The following is a 15660-nucleotide window of genomic DNA, read 5'->3' as shown; positions in this document are numbered from 1 at the left end:
AAAGTGGAGAATCTGTTGTCACATTCGGGAATTGGGAAGCTGCTGGTATTTTATTTAATTTTCTTAATAGCTTTTTTGTAAAATATTACGACCCGGGCTATAATCTAACCCTTATTTGGCTCTTTTACTTATCATGCAATACATAAGCAACCCTATGGAACTTGTAAATGTCTACTTCCTCCTGGCTGAGTTAGTCCCGGTCACATCCTAACCATTTTGGTGAAGAGCCCGGGGTTCGCTTTTGACCATGAATCTTGTATTGGGTGAGTCAGCTTTTACAGGACTTACAGCGACTCCCATCTGACCTCTGCAACCTTTGCAGGGGACTAACTCATATTGGATCGTGGTGTGTGGCTCCCGGCACCAATACAAAAAAGAATAGGACCACTCCATCTCTTTCCCATGGATGTCGTAAAAGGCGACTAAGGGATAGGCTTATAACTTGGGATTCTTTTTTAGGCGATGGGCTAGCAACCTGTTACTAGTTGAATTTCAATTCTATCGTTAAGCCAAATAGCTGAACGTGGCCATTCAGTCTTTTCAAGACTGTTGGCTCTGTCTACCCCGCAAGGGATATAGACGTGACCATATGTATGTATGTATGTATCGTGGTTACACATTCAGTTACCTGAATGTGCAGGTTTCCTCACGATATATTCCCTCAAGTAAGCATTTAAACTGCTGTACATAACGCTTGAGGTAGGATTTGAACTAGTGCCGCACACTCAATACATGCGTATTTTAGGTACCTTAACCATTCGACCACCAACGCTCTTGTATTCGTATGCAACAATTTTTGTAATTTTATCTCATCATTTCTTTGAAATTATTACAATTCTATTAACCTGAACTCCTCCCTCATTATAAACAGTTCATGTCGTTGGTATAACAGTAACTTTCAGCCCTAACCGCAGACATCTTTTTACCTTTTAACAATAATTGGCGGTTGCTGTCAATTCACGGCCATTTTGTTGGAACAACTTGAAGCTAACAAAAAACTTGCACATTCGGAATGGACCAAAACTGGACTACGTGTGTCAAGTCCACAAATCATTCTCGAATCAAGCTGACATCTTATTCAAAAGCTTATGATATGGGCGATCTTTGGAAGTGATTAGAGTTTCGTTATGGACTAAGATAAAAATAGACAACAAAGTAAAGTAACACTTTTATTTAATATTTTTTTAGTTATTCAATTATGCTGAATTTGATTATTGACTTAAAAAAATAATTCAAACCAAAACAATTCAATTTCAATTCAAATTCATAAGAATCCAAAGTAATATGAGTTATCTATTCACTAAGTAACTTTATTGCAATTAAAAAACCAAAACCGAATGAAAAATTCAGACTTCCCGTTCCTGGATTGTCCCAAAATACTTTCTCTACAGAGAGTACAAATGGTTATCATTAGAATAAAAAAAAAAGATGTTGCCATAATTCTTTAGAACTTTAGTAGCTGATGAGATGTCTAACGTCTACACAGATACGTTATCTGTGGGTTTAAATGTGAACATTCACGAATCGTCAACTTCTCTCCTCACGATCTCAGTGACATCTAATTACCCGCCAAATTAAGCTGAGCTATGAAACTTTCTAGTGAAGGTCTATTCTAAGAGCGATAGAATATCTCTCGTGTGCGATAACCTCTGACTTTTAAGAAGATATAATTGTTTTACATGTGAGATCTTAATTATGATAGGTCAGTTAAACAATTTATCTTGTTTGACGAAGCAAATTCTTTACTGATATTTTTAGTACGGACTGCGAAAGTTAATAGAAAAGGTCATTGATATGCCCGCGATAGGATTCGAACCTGTTCACCTGTAACGTACATTCTTTATTGAGTGAGATACCTTAACTAGTTGACCCCCGACGCTCATTCAATATTCTCGTTTTTAAACTTTCGTAAACGTAGGTAATAAAAATAATTTGAAGTTACGTTTAAATTAAATACCTTTAAGTATAAAAATACAATGCTGCATTACACATTAATTTATGCATTTTACTGTATATCCATGTGGAGGTATTTGACTAGTAAACTAACGGTACAGATCTGCAATCATAGCACACGTTGGTGAATAGAACGTTAACTTTAAACAAATTGCCAATTGAAATATAAAAGGTATTATAATCAAATAAGTAGTAAGTCCACTTAATATAACACTCATTTGACGTTCATGATTGAATTCAAAATATTACTTTTTCTTGATTAAGATTGAAAATTCTTATACACAATTTTTCTTTACAAAACTGTGTCTATAAAACCGGAACTAATATTACGAAAATTGTTAATAAATTAATCATACATCAAAACAAGTTCATGTAATCTTACAACTCCGTCTACCTTATAAAGAATAAATAAGAGATTAAAGTATTTGAAAAAAGTAACTTATTAAACTTAGTTAACTATTTTTGCCACTGCAACTATGACATAAATTCAACACATAAACAGAGCGAACAGTCGCAAAAATCTTCACGTTCAGCTGTATGAGTTTATGAAGGAATGGAGAATCAAACAACGACAGGTTGCTAGCTCATGACTTACAAGAGGAATCCCAAGTTTATACGCCTATCCCTTTGTGTCTTCACGTCATCCATGGGAAAGATATATAGGTAGTAGTTCTATTCTAAAATTCCGAAAACCATACGGCACAAATTCAAACTAGAAGTTAACTTACTTCTTTTATGTTATGGCACAGTACCGCAGCCCCAACCACAGTAACTAGGATGACTCATTAGTTATGCAAGGACATACCTGTGATGCCACATTACCACGACAATATTGCGTATAATTCACTTAAAACGTCTACTAAACAAATGAACAACTGTCGCTGAATAAATATTATGTAACTTTACAACTATTTTGTGCATTCGCTAGCTAGTCAATGGTATAAAGATTAAGTAGTGTATATGAAATTTTAAATTATACCAGACTTTTGCTTGAGTCTCGGGGAAATTTGTTGCAGTGAAGTTCCGTTTGTAGTTGATGTGATTATAAGTTGTGTTGACGTCATTAAGTGATGCCTAGGATACAAGGCATAATTTTTTTAAATAAATCCATTTCTATTTCATTATCTCGTAAATTTTTTTAAATAAAAGTGTACTTGTATTAAGACTAAAATGTCAGAATTATTTATTTCAAATTATTTTACACCTAGTTATAGCATTGCGGTGATGTTTTGTGCATCAGTCCCCCTAACCTTTTGTTTAAATTAAAAATAATTATTGCAGTTTCATATACTTTAATAGCAAACAGCAATACTTATTGTACGTGTTTATTTATTCAGTTGAGAATCAACCTCCAGAACTATGAGCTTATACGCGATAAGCAACTAATAGTGTTCATTTACTTAATTGTCAGACATTTATCTTATTATGGAATCTTATTAAATTTATAAAACCGGCGCCTTTATTGCGAAACCGATGTTTTATAGTTACTAATCCCTAACAAATTACTGTCGCGACCTCTGCAGTTCAAAACTGTACACATTGGTAGTTTTCTAGGTACCTGTTTTTTGTCATTAGTTAAATTATTATTTTCATGCTTGTAGTATCCACTGAAACCAGATTTTAATGTTTGGTTACAGTCATTAAAATATAATTTAAATAATTAATGCTTAATGGATTAGTTTGATGAGTAAGATCTCCTTACATAGGATTTAAATTGTACCCAATCTATATAATAAAAAAAGAAATAGGTGAGATATTAGTTTTATAAACAGACTTCAAATGTTGTGGTTCATGTGTCATGGTGTAAATTTTTGCTAAATAGGTATATATTTTCTCGTATTCTATGTGTATCGTTTCTTTTGATCTGCTTACTCTATACTCTATATTATAATCTTACATTTACAAATTGAAAGCGAAATCCTTTTTTATAAAATTATTATTAGTCTTAACATGAATAAATTTATCAAAATAAAGACAAATTAATTGAAACAAAGCACGTAAAAACATATTTCTTTTAAAAAAAATATAGCAACATGTGGGTATGTGTATTCTGATTAGAATATCCAACCTAGCCTGTACGTACAAATTCTGATTAGTAAGATTCTAATTCACGACCTCTGCTTCTCAACACTTCGGCCACCACTGAATCTAAGATTAATGGTTAGAAATATCCCACGACAAAGGTTTCTCGGAATGGCGTTGTTCGCGTCCTCTAATTGGCTAATTGGCATACGAGATAGATCAACGCGATCTCTTCCTTGCCCAGATAATCTGGCCTCGCACCCACTTCATTCTAGAACATCATTCCAGTATCCACTTTTGTTACTTGATTGTAAGGACAAAGTACTTATTAAAAAAACTTTAATTTATTTAAACGATTTATTAGCTCCATTTTTATGAATTATGAATTGTTTATGTTAATATTTAGAAATTATGAATTGTTTTTAATAATATAATATATTTTGTGATAAATATAAAACTACAAATTCAACACCCAACTCAATAAAAATTAGATCATTTTACACCGCGCCCCTTTCAGGGAATGTTACTACTTGGCCTCTGAAGCAGACTATTAGTAATAAACATTTGTTTTTTAATCACACCACCAAACTGAGACCACAATACAAGTGCAATAATAAAACGAAGATGAATCACCAAAGACAAGCGGGTGCGAGATCGATAATCTCAGCGGCCGCCGTCGCCCTGATGAAATGCCTGATCGGTATCAGGACGCCATTGAATGCTTCTTAAAGCGTAATTGTAATATATTACAGTCGTAATTTAAGACGACCGCTTAACGGGTAGCCCGCTGCCGTTCTGAGATGTCGCCTTGTTTCTGTATGATGGATTATTTGATGGTTGAATGAAACAATTAATACATGGACTAAGTACTTACCCTTTTTCTCCTACTCCTATTAGGGTATAACTTAACAGTTAAGTCAATGTATTTTAACATTAATATATACGCTTGCTTGTAGAACTAAGGACTATAAACTTTTAATTCATACCTGGTACCCTCAAACTATTCTACAAATTCTAAAATTATGTGAATCTGTTTTGAAAGTCTTAGAAACGGGTGATTCTTAAACTTGTGTTTGATGATTTCAAAGATTTTCGGTAGACATGTGGGGAATTAATTTATCTGCAAGTTATGAAAGATTGGGCCTTCCAAACGATGGCTCTTTTTTTTCCCCTTTAAAAGATATATAATAATGTTTGTTTAAAAGCAGACTACGTTATTTTTTGAGCTATGAACTACCGAAACCATCAAAATTAGGTTCACTTAACGGTTTAGCCGTAAAACAGAATATGCATAGATAGTAACTTTCGCATAATATTAGGATGCATGTATTGTTCGATAAACAAAAGAACTACTTTGGAGTCGATTCACGTATATGATGCGCGAAATCTCTGCGTGTGGTCCCGTATAGATCTCAAGTTCTGATTAGACTCTTATGGGAAAAAATCTGGTATTAGATAAGATTGCTTTAACAAGTTTATTTATAGCTTCACTAGTTTTCTCTTAATGCTTTGCCTATATTAGCACAGGGAAATGACCGCGTCTGTGTAGCGAAGTGGTAATGTGTTAGCCTCTTGAACAAAAAGTTCAGGGTTCGGCCCTCGATTAGGTTGTGATAGAAGATGAACTTCTTCATTTTAAATATTTAACTGTAAATCATTATCTATATTGATCATTTTGCGAATTTTTATACTTATATTTTTATTGATATTAAAATCGATAAACACCAATAAGAGTCAATTCAGAATAATTTTTATTACTATTCCTCTAATACGAAATACTATACCATATGTTATTTATTGTACCTTTACCTGTATGCAGTGGGAGGAAAACACAATAACAAAGGTCATTCACCCCGCAGATGCACGATATGAAATTGCCCGCTAAACAAGATACGAGATAGGACACTATCTCAGAGGCCTACCAAACTACATGTCAAGGATTCAAACAAGGAAATATTGTCTTGAATAATTCCATCACGTTGCAACTCTAAAAGGGAATAAATTTTTAAAAGCAAAGGGAACAAACGCTATTCGAAAGTACGGAAATGCGTCCCATACATCAAGTGAGGAAAATAGAAAAACAGGGGTAGCATAAAATGTGAGTACATTGCCGTGAAATGTTGCTACGATTTCGAAAAAGACAAATGGCCTTTTGACATCACCAGCGCATTTTATATGCATATAGGTGTTTACCCTTTGTGACTGCACGACGGGTCAGTCGCGCATATTTGGCCTATGAATATGTAACTCGGTAATATTCTGAGGTGCATGCCGAATAGCTGTACACGAGATGGATTTTGTAGTCAATTTTTAAATTGAACGAAAGTTATGATTTTTAAATTTTGAATATTGCGATGAAAGAAGAAAGAGCATTACCCTTCTGACCTTAATTTAAGTTGCCATTTAATTACTTTGGTAAAAGGAGTGCGTCTACGGCCACGAAATTGAATTGGGTACGAGTAGGTATGTCCATTAAAAACAACAAAGATATTCGTTCGCGTTCCACATATAAAAATTTTTGTTCTATTTTAATTTTCAAATTAGGAACAAAAGATGCTGGCTAAAAAGTTCCAAAAATAACAAAATATTACGCGCCCAAAAAAAAAAAAAGCCATACGACAACATCGCTGTTTGCCCCAAATGCACTTATTTTCCTGTATTTCTGAATCGTCCGCCAAATTGCCCGGGACAGTTCACTCACGCGTGGCGTGGCTCACTCTGACACGCTTTGAACTCTTAATTATGTCAATTTTCTGTTGTATCACCGGTGACGTATTGAACTCTATCGTTCCATTTTCGAACCATTGGTTTTTGTCACTTATATTTTACTTAGTATGATAGACAGGACAGGAATGTGGGGTATGAGGATATAAAATAAGAAATGGACAAATAATTTCATTTATCACTAAAATATTTTCGCAAAATTATGAAAATAGTTTTTTTATGTTCTACTTTATAGGAATGCACTCAGAATTCTCAATTGTAATAAATTCTATCGCATTACTTATTTTTCATAGTTTTCAAATGATTCTTTAGAAAAAAAAATATCATTCTTCCGAATACTGCATTACTGGTATGAATATCTAAAGATATAAATTACACAATAACAGTGAATTCGCAATACTTTCATAATATACAAACACCTAAGTGCATGATATCAGCTAATCTTAAATAAAATACGAACATTAGGCCAGTCTCAAACATAGCCGAAGGCTCAACCCATGGATTTGGTTCCGAGCCACTATTGTAATATGCTTATGGTAATTTATTACTATAAGTATCATAATATTTTGTCATAAATCATACTGTTTTAAAAGCTACTACACTCTTTGTTATAATAAATAAAAACGGTTGTCACAGAAGTAACTAATAACTCCGTATCGGAAACAAAAATTATTTAAATGGGAATAATTTGAATATTTTTTTATTTTATTCAAATTTTATTGTTGCTAAGGCATATTAGTTCGGTGTTTAGTTGAATTCATTATTTTACTTGTCAACAGTAATAACAATTTGCGTCTGTTTGGTTAGTTCTACGAAAAATTGTATAGAGAATTCTTAAATTATTTACTAATACGTCGCCATAATACCCATTTACTGATCGCCAACTTTACAATACAAAAAACTTTGTTAAATAAAATATAATAAAGCGTGTCTTGATATAATAATACACTACTATTTTAATGGCGTGCTGGAGGATATGTTGGCGCAAAAAAGCCATAGTACTAAGCATTATTTAAAAATGTGAATTAATTTAAAGAAAAGTAAGCATACCTTTATCACATATCCCTTTAGGATTAACAGGACCCATGGCATCGAAATTACAATTAAACAAAACCAATAAATATTGACTTAAGTAAATCATCGACATGGATGGGCGGCTTTTAACTTCTGATGAATTGAGCAACATATATTTTGATTGTCCATACATACATTAGTTACACAACATACAATTAGATACAGCCTCAAACAATGCACAAGGTCGGCGAAAGTAGCTTTTGATTTCATTACAATCTGTTGGAATTATACAATTCATCGCTGTAGTAATTTCACAACTTATATCGTGTGTGCGAAAGTGAGTTTGTATATTTTTTGTTAGCTCTTCACGGTTCTTATTGGAATTTGGTTTATACGTAGAAACATTAAAAAGCATGTATTTACTTTTTATTCTAGAAGAGAGAAAATAAGTTCTCATGAAAATGTGATGAAATGAAGTTCTTGCTAAAGCCGGTGCCACGCGATATATGTACCTGCTGCTACTAAAAAATAAAATTATGATTTTTAGATTAAAGTTACAGTTAGGTTAGGTAAGGTAACTTACCTGCAAAACTTTTTGAAATAATATTTTGTGTAACTAACGTAAAAACTCCTTGACGGATTTGGATTAATTTATCACCCATTCTTAAAACTATAGAAATGATGTCTTTTTGTAGTATCTTCTGCAGTCGTAAAACTGCTAAATAAATCAAAGTTATGGTGTCACAACCATTAGTCTCGACGTCACATTCACCAGTATTTGCTTCTTCTAGTCTTGTATTAATTCAAACTCTATGCCTGAAATAACAATTTAAAACTTCAATATTCTTTTTTCGAACAGTTTTTTGATAGGTTCAAAGCTCTATTCGATACCTACGTCGAGCATAGACAAATCCATTCTATCGTAACCGTCTATTCGCCGTTTGAGGAAGGAACGTGCGGTGAGCGGGAAACGGAAGTGGAGCCGCAACGACCGTTGTTTTATCAGATAACGTTTCACGTCACTACTTCATGTGAGTTTAGGTTTTTGAACCATTTCGTACTGTTCACTATTGTTGAGGCTTCACCTTGAGCTGAGATATAAATATATATTTGAATCTACATTATAGCATCTCATAACTTAAGTACTGGCCAAAATACGAACTTACGCTTACAAATTTAAACAACTGTTTGATATAAATACAAATTTTATTTATATCAACTAGTTGTCTAAATTTGTAATTACTAGTTACCCCGATCAAAATAGTTAATTTTTTCGGCAGTCGTTATTTGATTGCCCAAGTACAGTCGCCTGCAAATAAACATGACCCTTTTCATACGAACCAGAACCATAGGGAGTCAAGTTCATCTTCAGGCGACTGTGCAGTCAAATTACCCCGCAACTACATGTTACTCTATGACGCGGTAATAGATGCAATTCTGCAGTCAATTTGGGTATGTTGATATGATGTGGACTGTACATCTACTCGTACTAATACTGTTCTAGTTTCTCAATGGGTTCGTCAAGAGTTAGTTCCATTTATAGCCGACTGTTGATTGTTTTAACAAATTGATAGCAATTGTCACGTCTCTCATTACCGCACTTCCCAATTAAGCACGTCAACTCTGTAAATAATTAATTTCAATATATCCTCCCATTGAATACAAAATACGAGAAATTCTATGAATATTAAAAACGGCCACTTCATCAATATTTAAATACAGCTGATTACGAATCCAATAAGCGACAATTTAGTACGATCAAAAATAATAAAACTTAATTTTGGTAAATTAAAGTTTCAGAAAAAACTATCATTAGGTCCGGATTTTGATTCTATTATTACAAGTCATTACACCAAAACGTGGCTTTTGGTCTTGCAGCTATTGGCTCTGTCTACCACGTAAGAAGAAAAACGTGTGAAAAAAGACAGAAACGAATTGACAATTAAGTAAAACTGTAATCGGTGCGTAATTTTATTTTGCAACTTTTATCGATTTCTGACTGCACACATTAATGTATGGTAATTAATGTGTCTAGGTATATATACCTACACAATTGAATTAAAACTACTAAACTACTGTGTCAGTTACTAAGCTTCGTCTAAACAACAAATTACTCGTCAAATACCTAAATTCTGGATTCCATAAACGTAAATTTAAATACGGCATCATTAGCTTAATTAATTTGAATTACCCTTACTTACCGTCTATAATTCATTCCATTTAATCAACATGGAAGGAGTATCCTTAGAGGTAAGATCACAAGGAATAAACAAATTTCAATTCCGACTTATATTTGAGTTTATCCCTGCCGGAGTTAATGAAACTCACATAAAAACTTCAGAGCCCTACCTTTTGATGACCTCAAAGACTTCCCACTGAGAAATTAAATCCCGAGCAATTAATATGTTACCGGACCCCGCTTTTTCTTATTTACACCGTGGCTCGAAAATCGTTGGCCCATATCTGATCGGTTTCCTCTTTTATTATTTTAGTATATTTCTATTCGGCGGATTAAAAGATTAATAAAATACATACTTAATCCAAAAAATCAGCTTTACAATGACACGAAAAGGCGTTTTGTCAAATATAAAATATGCCAACATATCAAATAATTTTAAGACGTCCTAGATAATGCGAATATTTGTACATATTATACCTTTTTTTTAATTAAGGATTAATCACTATTATTTAAAACAATAGTAGGACGCAATATTAAATTTAGAATGCAGCCTTATTTTACGGGACAGGTTATATAAATAAGCCCATTTTAAGAATTTCACCATAAGTTCGTCCGTATTTGGAGTTTGATCTTCCTAAAATTATGCTCCTAATGAGCCTTGATTGAATTCGACATTATACATAAATATTCAGTATTTTTAATATCCCTAAATTAAAAGCTTTTTTTTGTATTAGTAATCTTTTAATTGACATTCTGTCAATATTTTTTTAAAGGCGGACCTCGGGCTTTCAAACACTACAGTGGAAGGTGCAATCGGGAATACTCAAAAATGAGAGAGGTAGAATTTATTTTTAAAAGATATGCCTTGGCTTTGGCAAAAATAGGACTTCCAAAATTGGCAATTACAACCTGACTGGATACTATAAACGTTGTTTGTTTGAAATGATTACCGTGTTCTTGATATTGTGTGTTCCTTTCAAGCGAGGCGAAACAAATTAACGCTGTGTGCAAATTTCAAATACTTTTTACGGCAAAATGATACATAAATTAAATTTTTCTGACATATGAATAACTTAAACATTAACGAGAATCTCCAAGTTACACGGTTTCCATATTTAAGGCCGTAATTTTAGGAAGTGTGTGGGCGAACTACATTATTTTGGTATTAAAACCCTTTGGGTTTCGTAAGATGTGCTGTTTTATACAGTGACCCGTGAATTTCGATTTTTATGAATTATTTATATTAATTAAACATTAACGGACAACACGGATATAAAGAAATCTATGCTTTTGCAACAACACAAAAACAATTAAGACAAATATTATATTTTGACAGACATCTAACCAAGCGTCGATGCTCGAATCGGTAAGATGTTTGGTTAAAATACGTAATGCGCATAAGGGCACAGGTTCAAATCTCACATCCGCCATGTACCAATTACTATTTTCTGTATGTTAAGTAGTTTGAATACTAACCGGTGCTCTTAAGGTGGGAATAAAACCTGCACATTCAGGCAACTGGATGGGTAAGCATGATACAATACGGGTCAGGTTTACCTGCAAAGGTTGTAAGGGTTAAATGGAAGTCGTTTCGTGTAAAAGCCTGACTCACCCAAACTTGGATCCATAGTCAAAGCCATACCCCGGGCTCCTCTCCCAGAGCGATGAGGATGCAACCCACATGCAACCGGGACTAAAGCCAGGAGGACGAAGATTATATTTTGACAAAGTATCAATGTAAATATAGGAAAACGCAACGGAAAAATCAGATCACGATAATCTTTAACTAATGTATGTGTGTTCAATAAGCAATTTTAAGGTTGTAAAAAATTTACAGTAAAGTGTCACCAATATCATATTTAGTCTAGTGAATCGGCTTTGGAGTCATCGCCGCAGCATCAGTGAATACAATCGGGTATGCTACGCTGAGAAAACAATTTATACCACAGTACGAGTATTCCAACACACAACTTGCAATAATAGAATTAGCAATGTCACACCTTTCGTTTTATTCCTTCTATAGGTAGACAACACCGTCGTACTAAACTAATAAAGTTTTAGCTCCGTTTATGACTTCGTACATTCTTTTAGTCACTTAGCGGTTGCCTACGAAACTCGATTATAGCCGCTAAGGGCTTTATCATGCTGTGTGGATCTGCCTTTATGTCTTTCGTTAAAAGAAATATGAAGGCAGGTAGGTAAATAACGGGTAATAATCAACAAAAAGGGGGTCTTATACAAACTAGACTTTTTCCCAGGCTTCGTTCCCGTGGGAATATCCTATACAAATATTATTCTCATAAAAAATTGGTTCATCGCTGTAGTCTTAAAAGCGTAACAGGAAGATAATCTTAAGTATACTTGGTATTATTATGGATTTCTTATAAATCGTGATCTCACACAATTGCATTTATGAACAATTTTTTCAAATCGGGGAGGCATTGGCAAAAGGTTAGGTAAAAGTTTATATATACATACCTACACCGATGAGCTTGCATGAAGAGAGTAATTAATGTGGATAAAACAAAATAGCATCAAAGGTTCGTAGCAAATACATAAAAGAAGTAATCTCTGCCTACCTCTCCGGGAAAGAGGCATGATTTATGTATATAACTTGTGATAAGGGACTAAGGGATAGGCTTATAAACTTAGGATTCCTCTTTTAGGCGATGGGCTAGCAACCTGTCACTATTTGAATCTCGGTTCTATCATTAAGCCAAATAGCTGAACGTGGCCATTCAGTCTTTTCAAGACTGTTGGCTCTGTCTACCCCGCAAGGGATATAGACGTGATCATATGTATGTATGTATGTAACTTGTGATACTAACGTACATTTTTCGAATCGCTTATGTGACAGCACCTTAAGACTCTATAAAATCAACTGATTGATGCAAAATTCAGACCACCTCATGCGAATTCACATCTTAATGCTCGCTCAGTATTGCCATATTTAGTATTTCATTTTTACGAAAACGAAATAAGTTTTTGACAACATAATGACATGGCCAATATGTTGTGAGTTTATGAATGTAGGCACTAATTGCAGAAAAATAATAAACGTTCATAAAAGTCGAACATATATTTTAATGAAACTTTGACCAAATATGGCCGAGTAAATAATGAGTAAATATATTTTTATTGGGTGGTTAAAATGAGTTATCAATATCTTAGAAATTATTATCTTAATTAAACCCCTGTTAAGGAGAAATGTGTGTTTAACAGAAGTTACATTATTCTCTTACTTCAGCGAGTCACCGTTACTATTACCGCCAGAATTAACTTTAACAAAGTTTATTAAAATAAAAAGCTATGGTGTAATTTACACTTATTATTTTTACGAAGCTGTAATGTCCTAACTAGGCTCTGATGTAACAGCACTCCTCTTAAATAAAGTTTTCAAAACGTTTGTTTTAGTCTGGAATCTATACAAGTTTTTATTCTTAACACAATACAATAGCACCACACAAAGCTAAATAAACCTTCTAGTATTGTAAGAAATTAAAGCAAGGAAATCACAAAAGAGATTAATCGGAGAAAGTAAACCGAGAGAGAATAAAGCGAGGAATTAACAACAATTAACAACAAAATAGCACAATACTGAGACTTGAACATCAAAGGCACAGGTTTACAGGATTAACATACCAACAAAAGACACAGAGGGATTGAGACTCCGTAATAATTGTTTAAATTAAAAATTGAAAGTGTCACTCAATTATATAACAAGGTGTGTTACCTGACCATCAACTGTCAACATCAGAAATGAAGATGCAAAAGTTTAAGAAAAGAAAATGTTTGACGAAATTTAAATCTTTTGTTAAAGCTAAGTCGCAATTCACATTAACTTTTTGGCGAAACATATGGTATGCAAATAAACATCTTCTGTAAAAGGTGCTGGGTACATTTTAGTATAATCCAATGAGATTGGAAGTGAATGCGACATATTTATTTTAAGAAATCCAATTTTCTGCTGACATCTCATGTGTCGACTTTAAACGGCCGGGACTATGTGAATGTCTCCTTGGTTTCACGGTTATTCTTACCGTCTTTAGTATTATCATTTATGCGTCTCCGTGACGGTATTTATTGTTTAATTATTTTTATAACAATTTCGTCGAGATCTGTGATGAGAGACAGCAACAAAATGTAACTATTACAACTTGCATCTAGTACAATTCATCTATTATTCATTCTTCTTTGTGCAGGTTTGACAAATTAGTGAGTAGATAATATATTTTTTTAAATAAAAACCTATTTTCAAACTTAAATTTACATAAATAATATCAATTGTTCCGATAAGCATTCATGAATATAGCAATAATTCATCTTTCTGTATTTATAAACCTTAAAAATCATTTTAAAATTGTTTAGAAATGTAAATTTGAAAAGGTAACTGTACACAGTACACCCCTAGTATTGTCCAAATTGAATAAATCGATAATATTTTTAATGGACACTATCAGTGTTATACTGTCGACCATTAGCACATTTCTGCCAAACCTTCTCACGGTTCTCGAACAAAGAAAATAAACAGTTTAGCAAAGTCCCCAGTGTCGCAGTAAATGTTGAACAGTAGACTAATATTCAAGTTTTTGATCGAAAGGAAAATAAGACATGTACTAACTATTGTCGGTATTATGTTGTTAATTACTACCATTTTGTCATCAAAATCGGTTAAGCAATTTTTCTAATTAATCGTAACAAACAAAAATACAATTTTTTTATCATAATAATATTAATATGGATTAGTATATAATTGGATATATAATAGTTATATGTGATTGATAGGTTCTATGACTTTTGAATAATAGCAGTTGCTCAAAATCAGAATTTTGTTCCGATGATGATGACGTTTAATTCGGTTCCTTACTTTTCATCCAACGTTTAATGTAATTACAAAGCATGTGTCTCAATTCCATAAGTTAACTTTCTATAACTCTTACTGTGCAAGCGCTGACGTATCTAGGTGTCACAACGGTATCTTTATTTATAGCGCCATAACTCACAAAATTCTAAGCTCCGATATAATCTTGAATTCCTACCGACTCACGCGAGATGGGCCGCCTATATGCATTTTTGGAAATTTATCAGACCCTCAAAGAATGTTTTGATAACGGACATATTTTGAATTAATATTCAAATTAACGTTAGTAATTCTTTGAGTACCAGTTATTAGTTAAGCCTTCGATTCTTCGAACACATTTTTTCGAATACCTACAAGTTTTTCTACAATAGACTTACAATACAAAACTTTTTTATTACAATTAACTTTTATTTTTAATTCATATGTATATATTATTTTATTAATATTTTTTCGTAAAATTTATTAATTTCTTTTTTTTATTTAAACTTTATGCAGGTAAAATTCTTACTTTAACCAACCTTTTATGAAAGGCATGTGCCTTTCATAATTTAAGAAACAATTTCATTGATACATCGTTTATTATTTTCTTTCTAAATATCATGCTTTCCTTTAACAGGAACAAGAACGAGAAGACTAAAATTCTTAGTTAGGAATTCAAAATGAAATTTCAATTATCCCTCCATATACAGCGAGATTTAAGCGCTTTAGTATCATAATCAAACACAAATCAATTTATTAATTTCCAAAGCCAATCATCTTGGTTGCAGGGTCACTAGAGCCGTGTCTACATAACAGCCTTTTAGTTTAATCCGACTACGAAGCTATAAGAAGATTGTAATATCGTCAAAGGGCCCGACTGAGGTAAGGTCATGTTCCACTGAAGGCGAAGAGCTATTCGGACAAAAAG

Source organism: Amyelois transitella, chromosome 8 (genome assembly GCF_032362555.1).
Source record: "Amyelois transitella isolate CPQ chromosome 8, ilAmyTran1.1, whole genome shotgun sequence".
NCBI lineage: Eukaryota > Metazoa > Arthropoda > Insecta > Lepidoptera > Pyralidae > Amyelois > Amyelois transitella.
The sequence above is the reverse complement of the archived record's forward strand: the minus strand, read 5'-3'. Positions refer to the sequence as shown.